Source organism: Triticum dicoccoides, chromosome 3B (genome assembly GCF_002162155.2).
Source record: "Triticum dicoccoides isolate Atlit2015 ecotype Zavitan chromosome 3B, WEW_v2.0, whole genome shotgun sequence".
Classification (NCBI taxonomy): domain Eukaryota; kingdom Viridiplantae; phylum Streptophyta; class Magnoliopsida; order Poales; family Poaceae; genus Triticum; species Triticum dicoccoides.
The window spans coordinates 33,327,398-33,341,453 of NC_041385.1; the positions used below are offsets into that span (position 1 = coordinate 33,327,398).

The following is a 14,056-nucleotide window of genomic DNA, read 5'->3' on the forward strand; positions in this document are numbered from 1 at the left end:
TCTGTTCTTTTTTTATTTTTTTCCTGTTCTGTTTGTTTTATTTAATATCTTTTGCCACTGTTTTCAATTCCAAAATAATTTCATACAGTGCCAAAACATTCTGAAATATTTTATGTTACCTCTCTGGACTATTCCAAAAGTACATAAAACATTTCAAAGCATTTGAAAATATATTCATTATATATTATGAATATATCCCCAAATTCAAATAGATTATTGATTTAAATTCAGAGACCAAATAATTCCTTAAAAATATTCCAGAATTTTGGTTTGTTATATAACTCTTGCCAAAATTCACAAAACTATTTTTAGGGCATTTTGGATTCACAGAATGCAATTTAAAGGGTGCTTGCCCTTCTTTTAATTAGGGTTTTGAGGCTTCTGAATTCCTCAGTTCAAATTTCATTTAAATTTAAACATGATGCAGCAACCAAGCTAGTCCATGGCCAGGGTAAAGCTAGGGATGTGACAAAACAGAAGTATGGCAAGCTACGCAGGTAACAAGGCAACTCGAAACTATTTTTTCAAGCAAATGTAAACAGTATAAGACACACATATATCATACCACAGTATCATACTTCAGACGTAAACCGAACAAGCAAAATTCATATCAGAGTATTTAGACATAAGTTGTTTACATCAGCCAACATTATATCCAACGGAACTTGAGGAAATTATCTTCTTAAATACAGAGAAGGTTTACCTCACTGAATGGATCTTTTATATCATCACGCTCGACGCTGCTTTCCTGTAGAGTGCAGACATGCAAGTTAATTACTATGCATAAGAAGTCCAGCAGGTGTATTAGGACCACCGTATACTTACATAGTTAGGAAAAATAACCTTGTCAACATCATCAGGGACGTCAGCTAACAGGCGTCTAATGGAATACTACCGGGATATAACCACTCATCGGTGTCTACTACGCCCCCCTTGCTAGCTCAACTAAACACCTAACAATGCCCTCAAAATCAACACTGACACTCGTGGCTGAATAAAAAAATCAACAACACTACCCCCAACTAAACATTGGCCTGGACATGAAACTGCATGGATTAATTAATAACGATCTTATAGTATGCCTATGTGTGTAGCCGCGCGTGGTCGTCACGACAAGGCGGACTTTGTCATCCATGGTAACAAGGCTTAAGTTGTGCACGCCGGAGGAACTACGCGAAGAGGCACTAAAGGGGTGCTCTCCCTCACAAGTATTCCATGGTCGACCACCATAGCGAGCCGAACACCACAGATGTAGGGACCCCTTGACTGACACGTCAACCATGCTTGTTTCAGTAAGAAATTTGCATGCACTTTTAGCGAGTCAAGATATTGGCGCCAACAATTACATAAACCAAACAATGATATAAGTATAGAAGTCATTCGATTATTTAACTACATCACATCCTGAAGGAAATATGTCCTAGAGGCAATAATAAAGTTATTATTTATTTCCTTATTCCATGATAAATGTTTATTGTTCATGCTAGAATTGTATTAACCGGAAACATAATACATGTGTGAATACATAGACAAATATAGTGTCACTAGTATGCCTCTACTTGACTAGCTCGTGAATCAAAGATGGTTAAGTTTCCTAGCCATGGACAAAAGAGTTGTCATTTGATTAACGGGATCACATCATTAGGAGAATGATGTGATTGACATGACTCATTCCGTTAGCCTAGCACTTGATCGTTTAGTATGTTGCTATTGCTTTCTTCATGACTTATACATGTTCCTGTAACTATGAGATTATGCAACTCCCGTTTACCGGAGGAACACTTTGGGTGCTACCAAACGTCACAACGTAACTGGGTGGTTATAAAGGAGTACTACAGGTGTCTCCGAAGGTACATGTTGGGTTGGCGTATTTCGAGATTAGGTTTTGTCACTCCGATTGTCGGAGAGGTATCTCTGGGCCCTCTCGGTAATGCACATCACTATAAGCCTTGCAAGCAATGTAGCTAATGAGTTAGTTACGGAATGATGCATTACGTAACGAGTAAAGAGACTTGCCGGTAACGAGATTGAACTAGGTATTGGATACCGACGATCGAATCTCGGGCAAGTAACATACCGATGACAAAAGGAACAAAGTATGTTGTTATGCGGTTTGACCGATAAAGATCTCCGTAGAATATGTAGGAGCCAATATGGGCATCCAGGTTCCGCTATTGGTTATTGACCAAGAATAGTTCTAGGTCATGTCTACATAGTTCTCGAACCCGTAGGGTCCGCACGCTTAAGGTTTCGATGAAAGTTATATTATGAGTTTATGAGTTTATGAGTTTTGATGTACCGAAGGAGTTCGGAGTTTCGGATGAGATCGGGGACATGACGAGGAGTCTCGAAATGGTCGAGACGTAAAGATCGATATATTGGATGACTATATTCGGAGTTCGGAAAGGTTCCGAGTGATTCGGGTATTTTTCGGAGTACCGAAGAGTTACGGGAATTCGCCGGGGAGTATATGGGCCTTATTGGGCCATATGGGAATTGAGGAGAGAGGCCGAAAGGAAGGAGGTGAGCAGCCCCCCTCTTGTCCGAATTGGACAAGGGGTGCAGCCCCTCTTTCCTTCCTCCTCTCCCCCTCTTTCCCCCTTCTCCTACTCCAACAAGGAAGGAGGGAGTCCTACTCCCGGTGGGAGTAGGACTCCCCCTTGGCGCGCCTCTCCCTGGCCGGCCGCCTCCTCCCCTTGCTCCTTTATATACGGGGGCAGGGGGGCACCCCATGACACACAAGTTGATCTACGGATCGTTCCTTAGCCGTGTGCGGTGCCCCCCTCCACCATATTCCACCTCGGTCATATCGTCGCGGAGTTTAGGTGAAGCCCTGCGCCGGTAGAACATCATCATCGTCACCACGCCGTCGTGCTGACGGAACTCATCCCCGAAGCTTTGCTGGATCGGAGCCCGGGGGTCGTCATCGAGTTGAACGTGTGCTGAACTCGGTGCTTGGATCGGTCGGATCGTGAAGACGTACGACTACATCAACCGCGTTGTCATAACGCTTCCGCTTACGGTCTACGAGGGTACATGGACGAACACTCTCCCCTCTCGTTGCTATGCCATCACCATGATCTTGCGTGTGCGTAGGAATTTTTTTGAAATTACTACGTTCCCTAACAGTGGCATCCGAGCCTAGGTTTTATGTGTTGATGTTATATGCACGAGTAGAACACAAGTGAGTTGTGGGCGATACAAGTCATACTGCTTACCAGCATGTCATACTTTGGTTCGGCGGTATTGTGAGATGAAGCGGCCCGGACCGACATTACGCGTACGCTTACGCGAGACTGGTTTCACCGCTACGAGCACTCGTTGCTTAAAGGTGACCGGCGGGTGTCCGTCTCTCTCACTTTAGTTGAACCGAGTGTGGCTACGCCCGGTCCTTGCGAAGGTTAAAACAGCACCAACTTGACAAACTATCGTTGTGGTTTTGATGCGTAGGTAAGAACGGTTCTTGCTAAGCCCGTAGCAGCCACGTAAGATTTTGCAACAACAAAGTAGAGGACGTCTAACTTGTTTTTGCAGGGCATGTTGTGATGTGAATGGTCAAGACGTGATGCTATATTTTATTGTATGAGATGATCATGTTTCGTAACTGAAGTTATCGGCAACTGGCAGGAGCCATATGGTTGTCGCTTTATTGTATGAAATGCAAACGCCCTGTAATTGCTTTACTTTATCACTAAGCGGTAGTGATAGTCGTAGAAGCAATAGATGGCGTAACGACAACGATGCTACAATGGAGATCAAGGTGTCGCGCCGGTGACGATGGTGATCATGACAGTGCTTCAAAGATGGAGATCACAAGCACAAGATGATGATGGCCATATCATATCACTTATATTGATTGCATGTGATGTTTATCCTTTATGCATCTTATCTTGCTTTGATTGACGGTAGCATTTTAAGATGATCTCTCACTGAAAATTATCAAGAAGTGTTCTCCCTGAATATGCACCGTTGCCAAAGTTCGTCGTGCCTAGACACCACGTGATGATCGGGTGTGATAAGCTCTACATCCATCTACAACGGGTGCAAGCCAGTTTTGCACACGCAGAATATTCAGGTTATACTTGACGAGCCTAGCATATGCAGATATGGCCTCGAAACACAGAGACCGAAAGGTCGAGCGTGAATCATATAGTAGATATGATCAACATAGTGATGTTCACCATTGAAAACTACTCCATCTCACGTGATGATCGGTTATGGTTTAGTTGATTTGGATCACGTGATCACTTAGAGGATTAGAGGGATGTCTTTCTAAGTGGGAGTTCTTAAGTAATATGATTAATTGAACTTTAATTTATCATGAACTTAGTCCTGGTAGTATTTTGCAAATTATGTTGTAGATCAATAGCTTGCATTGTTGCTTTCATATGTTTATTTTGATATGTTCCTAGAGAAAATTGTGTTGAAAGATGTTAGTAGCAATGATGCGGATTGGATCCGTGATCTGAGGTTTATCCTCATTGCTGCACAGAAGAATTGTGTCCTTAATGTACCGCTAGGTGACAGACCTATTGCAGGAGCAAATGCAGACGTTATGATCGTTTGGCTAGCTCAATATGATGACTACTTGATAGTTTTGTGCACCATGCTTAACGTCTTAGAATCGGGACTTCAAAGATGTTTTGAATGTCATGGATCATATGAGATGTTCCAGGAATTGAAGTTAATATTTCAAGCAAATACCCGAGTTGAGAGATATGAAGTCTCCAACAAGTTCTATAGCTAAAAGATGGAGGAGAATCGCTCAACTAGTGAGCATGTGCTCAGATTGTCTGGGTACTTCAATCGCTTGAATCAAGTGGGAGTTAATCTTCCAGATAAGATAGTGATTGACAAAATTCTCTAGTCATCACCACCAAGTTAGTAGAACTTCGTGATGAACTATAATGCAAGGGATGACGAAAACGATTCCCGAGCTCTTCGTGATGTTGAAATCAACGAAGGTAGAAATCAAGAAAGAGCATCAAGTGTTGATGGTTGACAAGATCACTAGTTTCAAGAAAAAGGGCAAAGGGAAAGAAAGGGGAACTTCAAGTAGAATGACAAGCAAGTTGTCACTCCCGCGAAGAAGCCCACAACTGGACCAAAGCCTGAAACTGAGTGCTTACACTGCAAAGGAAATGGTCACTGGAAGCAGAAATGCCCTGAATATTTGGTGGATAAGAAGGATGGCAAAGTGAACAAGGGTATATTTGATATACATGTTATTGATGTGTACCTTACTAGTGTTTATAGTAACCCCTGAGTATTTGATACTTATTCGGTTGCTAAGATTAGTAAGTCGAAACAGGAGTTACAGAATAAACAGAAACTAGTTGAGGGTGAAGTGATGATGTGTGTTGGAAGTGGTTCCAAGATTGATATGATCATCATCGCACACTCCCTATACTTTTGAGATTAGTGTTGAACCTAAATAAATGTTATTTGGTGTTTGCGTTGAGCATGAATATGATTTGATCATGTTTATTGCAATACGGTTATTCATTTAAAATCAGAGAATAATTGTTATTCTGTTTAAATGAATAAAACCTTTGATGGTCATACACCCAATGAAAATAGTTTGTTGGATCTCGATCGTAGTGATACACATATTCATAATATTGATGCCAAAAGATGCAAAGTTAATAATGATAGTGCAACTTATTTGTGGCACTGCCGTTTGGGTCATATCGGTGTAAAGCGCATGAAGAAACTCCATAAAGATGGATTTTTGGAATCACTTGGTTATGAATCATTTGATGCTTGCGAACCGTGCCTTTTGGGCAAGATGACTGAAACTCCGTTCTCCAGAACAATGGAACAAGCTACTGACTTATTGGAAATAATACATACTGATGTATGCGATCCAATGAGTGTTGATGCTCGTGGCAAGTATCGTTATTTTCTGACCTTCACAAGATGATTTGAGCAGATATGGGTATATCTACTTGATGAAACATAAGTCTGAAATAGTTGAAAGGTTCAAAGAATTTCAGAGTGAAGTGGAAAAATCATCATAACAAGAAAATAAAGTTTTTACGATCTGATCGCGGAGACGAATATTTGAGTTACGAGTTTGGTCTTCAATTAAAACAATGTGGAATAGTTTCACAGCTCACTCCACCTGGAACACCACAACGTTATGGTGTGTCCGAACATCGTAACCGCACTTTATTTGATATGGTGCGATCTATGATGTCTCTTATCGGTTTTACCACTATCGTTTTGGGGTTGTGCATTAGAGACAGCTGCATTCACGTTTAAAAAGGGCACTATCTAAATCCGTTGAGACGACATTGTATGAACTATGGTTTAGCAGTAAACCTAAGCTGTCGTTTCTTAAAGTTTGGAGTTGCGATGCTTATATGAAAAAGGTTTTCAACCTAATAAGCTCGAACCCAAATCGGAGAAGTGCGTCTTCATAGAATACCCAAAGGAAACTGTTGGGTACACCTTCTATCACAGATCCGAAGGCAAAACATTCGTTGCTAAGAATGGATCCTTTCTAGAGAAGGAGTTTCTCTTGAAAGAAGTGAGTGGGAGGAAAGTAGAACTTGATGAGGTAACTGTACCTGCTCCCTCATTTGAAAGTAGTTCATCACAGAAATCTGTTCCTGTGACTACTACACCAATTAGTGAGGAAGTTAATGATGATGATCATGAAACTTCAGATTAAGTTACTACAGAATCTCGTAGGTCTTACAGAGTAAGATCCGCACCAGAGTGGTACGGTAATCCTGTTCTGGAAGTTATGTTACTAGACCATGACGAACCTACGAACTATGAAGAAGCGATGGTGAGCCCAGATTCCACAACATGGCTTGAGGCCATGAGATCTGAGATAAGATCCATGTATGAAAACAAAGTATGGACTTTGATTGACTTGCCCAATGATCGGCGAGACATTGAGATTAAATGGATCTTCAAGAGGAAGACGGACGCTGATAGTGTTACTATCTACAAAGCTAGAATTGTCGCAAAAGGTTTTCGGCAAGTTCAAGGTGTTGACTACGATGAGAGTTTTTCACTCGTATCTATGCTTAAGTCTATCTGAATCATGTTAGCAATTGCCGCATTTTATGAAATCTGGCAAATGGATAAACAAAACTGTATTCCTTAATGGTTTTCTTAAAGAAGAGTTGTATATGATACAACCAGAAGGTTTTGTCAATCCTAAAGGTGCTAACAAATTATGCAAGCTCCAGCGATCCATCTATGGACTGGTGCAAGCATCTCGGAGTTGGAATATATGCTTTGATGAGTTGATCGAAGCATATGGTTTTATACAGACTTTTGAAGAAGCCTGTATTTACAAGAAAGTGAGTGGGAGCTCTGTAGCATTTCTAATATTATATGTGGATGACATATTGTTAATTGGAAATGATATGGAAATTCTGGATAGCATGAAAGGATACTTGAATAAGAGTTTTTCAAAGCAAAACCTCGGTGAAGCTGCTTACACATTGAGCATCAAGATCTATATAGATAGATCAAGACGCTTGATAAGATTTTTCAATGAGTACATACCTTGATAAATTTTTGAAATAGTTCAAAATGGAACAGTCAAAGAAAGGAGTTCTTGCCTGTGTTACAAGGTGTGAAGTTGAGTAAGACTCAAGACCCGACCATTGCAGAAAATAGAAAGAGAATGAAAAGTCATTCCCTATGCCTCAGTCATAGGTTCTATAAAGTATGCTATGCTGTGAACAGACCTATTGTATACCTTGCTCTGTGTTTGGCAAAGGAATACAATTTTGATCTAATAAGTAGATCACTGGTCATGGGTCAAGAATATCCTTAGTGAGGACTAAGGAGATGTTTCTCGATTATGGAGGTGATAAAAGAGCCCGTCGTAAAAGTTACAACGATGCAAGCTTTTACACCAATCCAGATGACTCTAAGTATCAATCTGGATACATATTAAAAGTGGGAGCAATTAGCTAGAGTAGCTCCGTGCAGAGCAATGTGGACATAGAATATTTGCAAAATACATACGGCTCTGAATATGACAGACCCGTTGACTAAGCTTCTCTCACGAGCAAAACATGATCATACTTAGTACTCTTTTGGGTGTTAATCACATAGCGATGTGAACTAGATTATTGACTCTAGTAAACCCTTTGGGTGTTGATCACATGATGATGTGAACAATGGGTATTAATCACATGTAGATGTGAATATTGGTGTTAAATCACATAGCGATGTGAACTAGATTATTGACTCTAGTGCAAGTGGGAGACTGAAGGAAATATGCCCTAGAGGCAATAATAAAGTTATTATTTATTTCCTTATTCCATGATAAATGTTTATTATTCATGCTAGAATTGTATTAACCGGAAACATAATACATGTGTGAATACATAGACAAACATAGTGTCACTAGTATGCCTCTACTTGACTAGCTCGTGAATCAAAGATGGTTAAGTTTCCTAGCCATGGACAAAAGAGTTGTCATTTGATTAACGGGATCACATTATTAGGAGAATTATGTGATTGACATGACCCATTCCGTTAGCCTAGCACTTGATCGTTTAGTATGTTGCTATTGCTTTCTTCATGACTTATACATGTTCCTGTAACTATGAGATTATACAACTCCCGTTTACCGGAGGAACACTTTGGGTGCTACCAAACGTCACAACGTAACTGGGTGATTATAAAGGAGTACTACAGGTGTCTCCGAAGGTACATGTTGGGTTGGCGTATTTCGAGATTAGGTTTTGTCACTCCGATTGTCGGAGAGGTATCTCTGGGCCCTCTCGGTAATGCACATCACTATAAGCCTTGCAAGCAATGTAGCTAATGAGTTAGTTACGGAATGATGCATTACGTAACGAGTGAAGAGACTTGCCGGTAACGAGATTGAACTAGGTATTGGATACCGACGATCGAATCTCGGGCAAGTAACATACCGATGACAAAAGGAACAAAGTATGTTGTTATGCGGTTTGACCGATAAAGATCTTCGTAGAATATGTAGGAGCCAATATGGGCATCCAGATTCCGCTATTGGTTATTGACCAAGAATAGTTCTAGGTCATGTCTACATAGTTCTCGAACCCGTAGGGTCCGCACTCTTAAGGTTTCGATGAAAGTTATATTATGAGTTTATGAGTTTATGAGTTTTGATGTACCCAAGGAGTTCGGAGTTCCGGATGAGATCGGGGACATGACGAGGAGTCTCGAAATGGTCGAGACGTAAAGATCGATATATTGGACGACTATATTCGGAGTTCGGAAAGGTTCCGAGTGATTCGGGTATTTTTCGGAGTACCGGAGAGTTACGGGAATTCGCCGGGGAGTATATGGGCCTTATTGGGCCATACGGGAATTGAGGAGAGAGGCCGAAAGGAAGGAGGTGAGCAGCCCCCCTCTGGTCCGAATTGGACAAGGGGTGCAGCCCCTCTTTCCTTCCTCCTCTCCCCCTCTTTCCCCCTTCTCCTACTCCAACAAGGAAGGAGGGAGTCCTACTCCCGGTGGGAGTAGGACTCCCCCTTGGCGCGCCTCTCCCTGGCCGGCCGCCTCCTCCCCTTGCCCCTTTATATACGGGGGCAGGGGGGCACCCCATGACACACAAGTTGATCTACGGATCGTTCCTTAGCCGTGTGCGGTGCCCCCCTCCACCATATTCCACCTCAGTCATATCGTCGCGGAGTTTAGGCGAAGCCCTGCGCCGGTAGAACATCATTATCGTCACCACGCCATCATGCTGACGGAACTCATCCCCGAAGCTTTGCTGGATCGGAGCCCGGGGGTCGTCATCGAGCTGAACGTGTGCTGAACTCGGAGGTGCCGTACGTTCGGTGCTTGGATAGATCGGATCGTGAAGACGTACGACTACATCAACCGCGTTGTCATAACGCTTCCGCTTACGGTCTACGAGGGTACGTGGACGAACACTCTCCCCTCTCGTTGCTATGCCATCACCATGATCTAGCGTGTGCGTAGGAAATTTTTTGAAATTACTACGTTCCCTAACACATCCATCTAGCTAACTAAAACAATAACCAAAATATATGAAAAAGGGATAATACTAACCATAAGCTTGTATATCTTCAGTCTTCGCTCATAACCAAACAACTTGAAAAGGTAAAAACTGCTGATAGTAAAAAGAAGGTAAGTGAAACAATTATGAGATTTTCAAAGAGAAGCTCACTTTAGTTTTATGCAACCTTCGGCAACCATGTCTTCATGTGAGCATCTCCTCAAGCTAGCAATAGTTCACCGTGACCCTTCTTTGCTTCTCACCCAGCCTAAAGGATCGGCAATCAATTTATTCAATGAGAGAAACAAACTTAAGTACAAAACTGGTGAAATTCGAACATAATTAGAAATAACCTAATGCAATCAAATCAACCAATAAACTAATTAAGATATTTTTTTTCAAAAGGGGATAACCCAACTGATTAGAACATTACTTGCTAGATTTCCTGTCCTTGTGTATCATATGAATACTCCATGCACATCAACATGTCATGGGTGATGTGGCCACAGATGGGTTCCTCTTGTGTACCGATCGAATGGAACCACTTCATCCACGGAGGCGGCGTCCCTAGGGATCGGCAGAGGCGGCCGCATGCACTCGGCTGCCGCGATGGCGGAGGCAGAGGCAGGAAACCCTAGACAAAAATCGAGGGAGGAGTGGCGGCACAGTTTTTTCTTCTGTAATATTTTGTAAAAGAGAATAAAATGCAGGTGGTGGTGGGAGGTGGGACGGAAAAAACCGGACGAAAGTGGTGGGATAAAAAAACGTGCCGTGGACGCAATCCTACCAGCTGCTCCATTAGGAGTAGAGACAAAAGCAAGGCTGCACACACCTAGGTTCAGCGCTCTTAATTAAATTTAACAAGAAGCAAAGAATTGAATGTCAAAATTCATCCAAGTTACTTAATCTGTTGTGAGCGATGACTTGTTGCACATACCACAGGTCTAATATTCTTTCATTCTCTTCTCTTCTCTTTCGGAGTAATATGCAAAATTAGCTAGATCCATGCTCAATCTACACTAAAAGAGCATAAGAACTTATTTCTGGGATTATAGGCTAAACAGAAGTATGGCAAGCTACGCAGATAACAAGGCAACTCGAAACTATTTTTTCAAGCAAATGTAAACAGTATCAGACACACATAAATCATACCACAATATCATACTTCAGACGTAAACCGAACAAACAAAATTCATATCAGAGTATTTAGACATAAGTTGTTTACATCAGCCAACATTATATCCAACGGCACTTGAGGAAATTATGTTCTTGAATACAGAAAAGGTTTACCTCACTGAATGGGTCTTTTATATCATCACGCTCGACGCTGCTTTCCTGTAGAGTGCAGACATGCAAGTTAATTACTATGCATAAGAAGTCCAGCAGGTGTATTAGGACCACCGTATACTTACATAGTTAGGAAAAATAACCATGTCAACATCATCAAGGACGTCAGCTAACAGGCGTCTGATGGAATACTACCGGGATATAACAACTCATCGGTGTCTAGATACATTATCCAATCCATGCCAGATTCCTACCATGAAGAAAAATGCTTTTTGTTTATGATAAATACAATACACTAAACGAACACTATTAATAATTGCTTGTGATAAGCCGAAAACAAACATACATACCCGGGCCATCACAATGGCCATCTCCATGTTGAGTGCTTGCTTGAAAAAAAGTTTGTGGTTGCATGGCTTGTAGAAGAATCCTGCGAGCCGGGTTTCGTTCCAGATTCGGCTGCAGGTGAAACATATACATCATCAGAATGGGTATCGAAATGAATTTGTGTAAAGCCCGACGAGGCACGCGGGCGGCGAAGATTGTTTCAGACCACTTGGCCTGCTGCTCCTCAAGCTCCTTGGTCCTGTACACCACCTTCACACCCCTAAAGAACAAGAAGAGAAACAGAGTCAGAGATTGAGAACAAGCAGAGTGAAATTGGTACTACTGGATTCTTGGAAATCTCAAGCAAGGAACGCACGGGGATGCACTCGAGGACCCTGGCGACGCTGGGCTTGGCGGCCTTGCCCTTGACGAAGAGCAAAAAGTGTGCGACGCCGATGACCTTGTGGTAGAAGAGCCACGACAGGATCTGGTCCAGGCCTGCGGAGGTGCTCGTTTGTATGCACACCTGGCAAACAAGCAAAAGATCAGCAGGTCGGACACATCGGCCATGGTGAGTAGCTTCATGGTGGTCCGTGCTGAGTAACTTCAAGTGTAATCTTCAAAAGCAATCAGTATTAAAATCAGTTGATTCGGAATAGAAAAGGCATCAAGGAAGCAACATACCTCAAACTCTGGAACAAGACCTTGGTCTGCAGCAACCTTTTGCATCAACCGGAACCATGGGCCAATTCGAGGGTTTGGCACCGCTGTCCATCCAGGCCTCCCACCTTGAGGGGGGGGTCTCATCCTCCCTCAGATGTGGCACACCTTCAGAAGTAGATTCACAAGAATGAGCAAACCATCAATTATAAAACAATGATTGTGGTAAGAAGGAACCACTAATTAGTAATCAACATGCCTGTATGCATGTGGGTTGAAAAGCATGGACATTGCTCACAAACCATGAAACCAAACAATCGCAGGCTCACAGTATACAGGGAAATCAGGAAAAATATAGAATATAATTAACTGCCAGTATGCTAGAAGAATAAGTGCAGTAACTTTCGAATGTATTAACAATTTGTATATGGTATCATATTTACGTATTTAAGAGGATTTTACACATAACATATCGAGGTTCGATTGCACCTGTGTGTTAAACAAGATACAGACAGATGAATGCAGAACCAACTGATTGGATGGACAGTGGGTGCAGGGCGGTTGGAGACCTCGGAAACAGCCTCTCGAGTGGCTTCCTGCCACCGATGGTCAAGATCATCCTCTGCAACAATGCTGCGTTCATGCTTCAATAACCTAACATTCCCATTTGTAAAGCTCTCCATCCCCTCCTAAAAACAAATATCAGCAACGGTTAGTTGGGAAGTATGCCACAAACACATTTGTCAGATACCTTACGAATAAATAAAATAAGGATAAAAATTGCAGGTAACTTTTAACTGAGATCAGAGCCAGTGGAACATAATGGACCATTGTTTTGTTACATTACATGATCCTAGATCCCTGTACACCAGTGAGGTGTGCAATTTACTACAGTATACTCATGGATAAAAAAAATCTAGGGACAATGCACCTACTAAACAGTGTGCTTGTTACTCCCAGATTGCGCTCACTGCCACTATGTTGGCAGCAACAGCGGCCATGCCTCCGGTCACAAGTGTACTTCCAGATACTGAAATAGTCTCCATACACAGCTTTGGCAACAAATTTATATTTTCTGTATCAAAACCTAGAAGTATAGGTTGAATCTATTTTTCAAGACAAATCTAACCAAATTATTTCTTTTAGACTAACCAAAATAATGATACAGAATACAGTCAGAATAATTTTACTGCACGCATTCTATGATGACATCTATCCCCACATGGAGGTTTTCAGTAGACAAACAAAGAGCGAAATTCTGGCCTTCACGAAGCAAATCGTGAGGTAGGGATTTCTCTCATCGAACAAGCTTCCTGCTTCACAGGTCGGACACATCGGCCGGCGACCGGCGAGGAAGAGGGCGGAGGTGAGATTGGAAAGGTAGTACTCTGGGGTGGTGGGTGTCTGACACGTCGAAGTGGAAGGACCAGCCACGGAGGTAGGGGAAGGCGGGGGCGGCGAGCACCTCGACGCAGGAGGCGGCGGAGGATTGGAGGGACTGCAGCCTCGATGGGGCCGGCACGGCCAGGCAAGGGGAGCCGGCGTAGTCCACGCCGCCGCCACGCCACTGGAGCGCGAACGCGAGGAGGACGAGCGCGAGCAGTTGGGCAGTGAGGAGGAGCAGCAGGTGGCGCCACGCCGCGGCGCCGCCGCCGACGCGGTGGAGGACGGCGACCGGAGATCGGGCCGAGGGCGACGCGCCGACGCCAGAAAGAGCACAACCCTAGGAGGTGGGGGCGGCCGCGACGGGAGGTGGCGGGGGCGGCAGCGACGGGCGGCGGCGTTTGAGGGAGGAAG

At 42.9% G+C, this 14,056-nt stretch overlaps 1 pseudogene; it reads right to left on the reverse strand.

Annotated features, from left to right (window-relative positions):
• Positions 1-11,221: 11,221 nt before the first annotated feature.
• Positions 11,222-12,328, reverse strand: LOC119279184 (annotated as a pseudogene).
• Between the last annotated feature and the right edge of the window lie 1,728 nt (positions 12,329-14,056).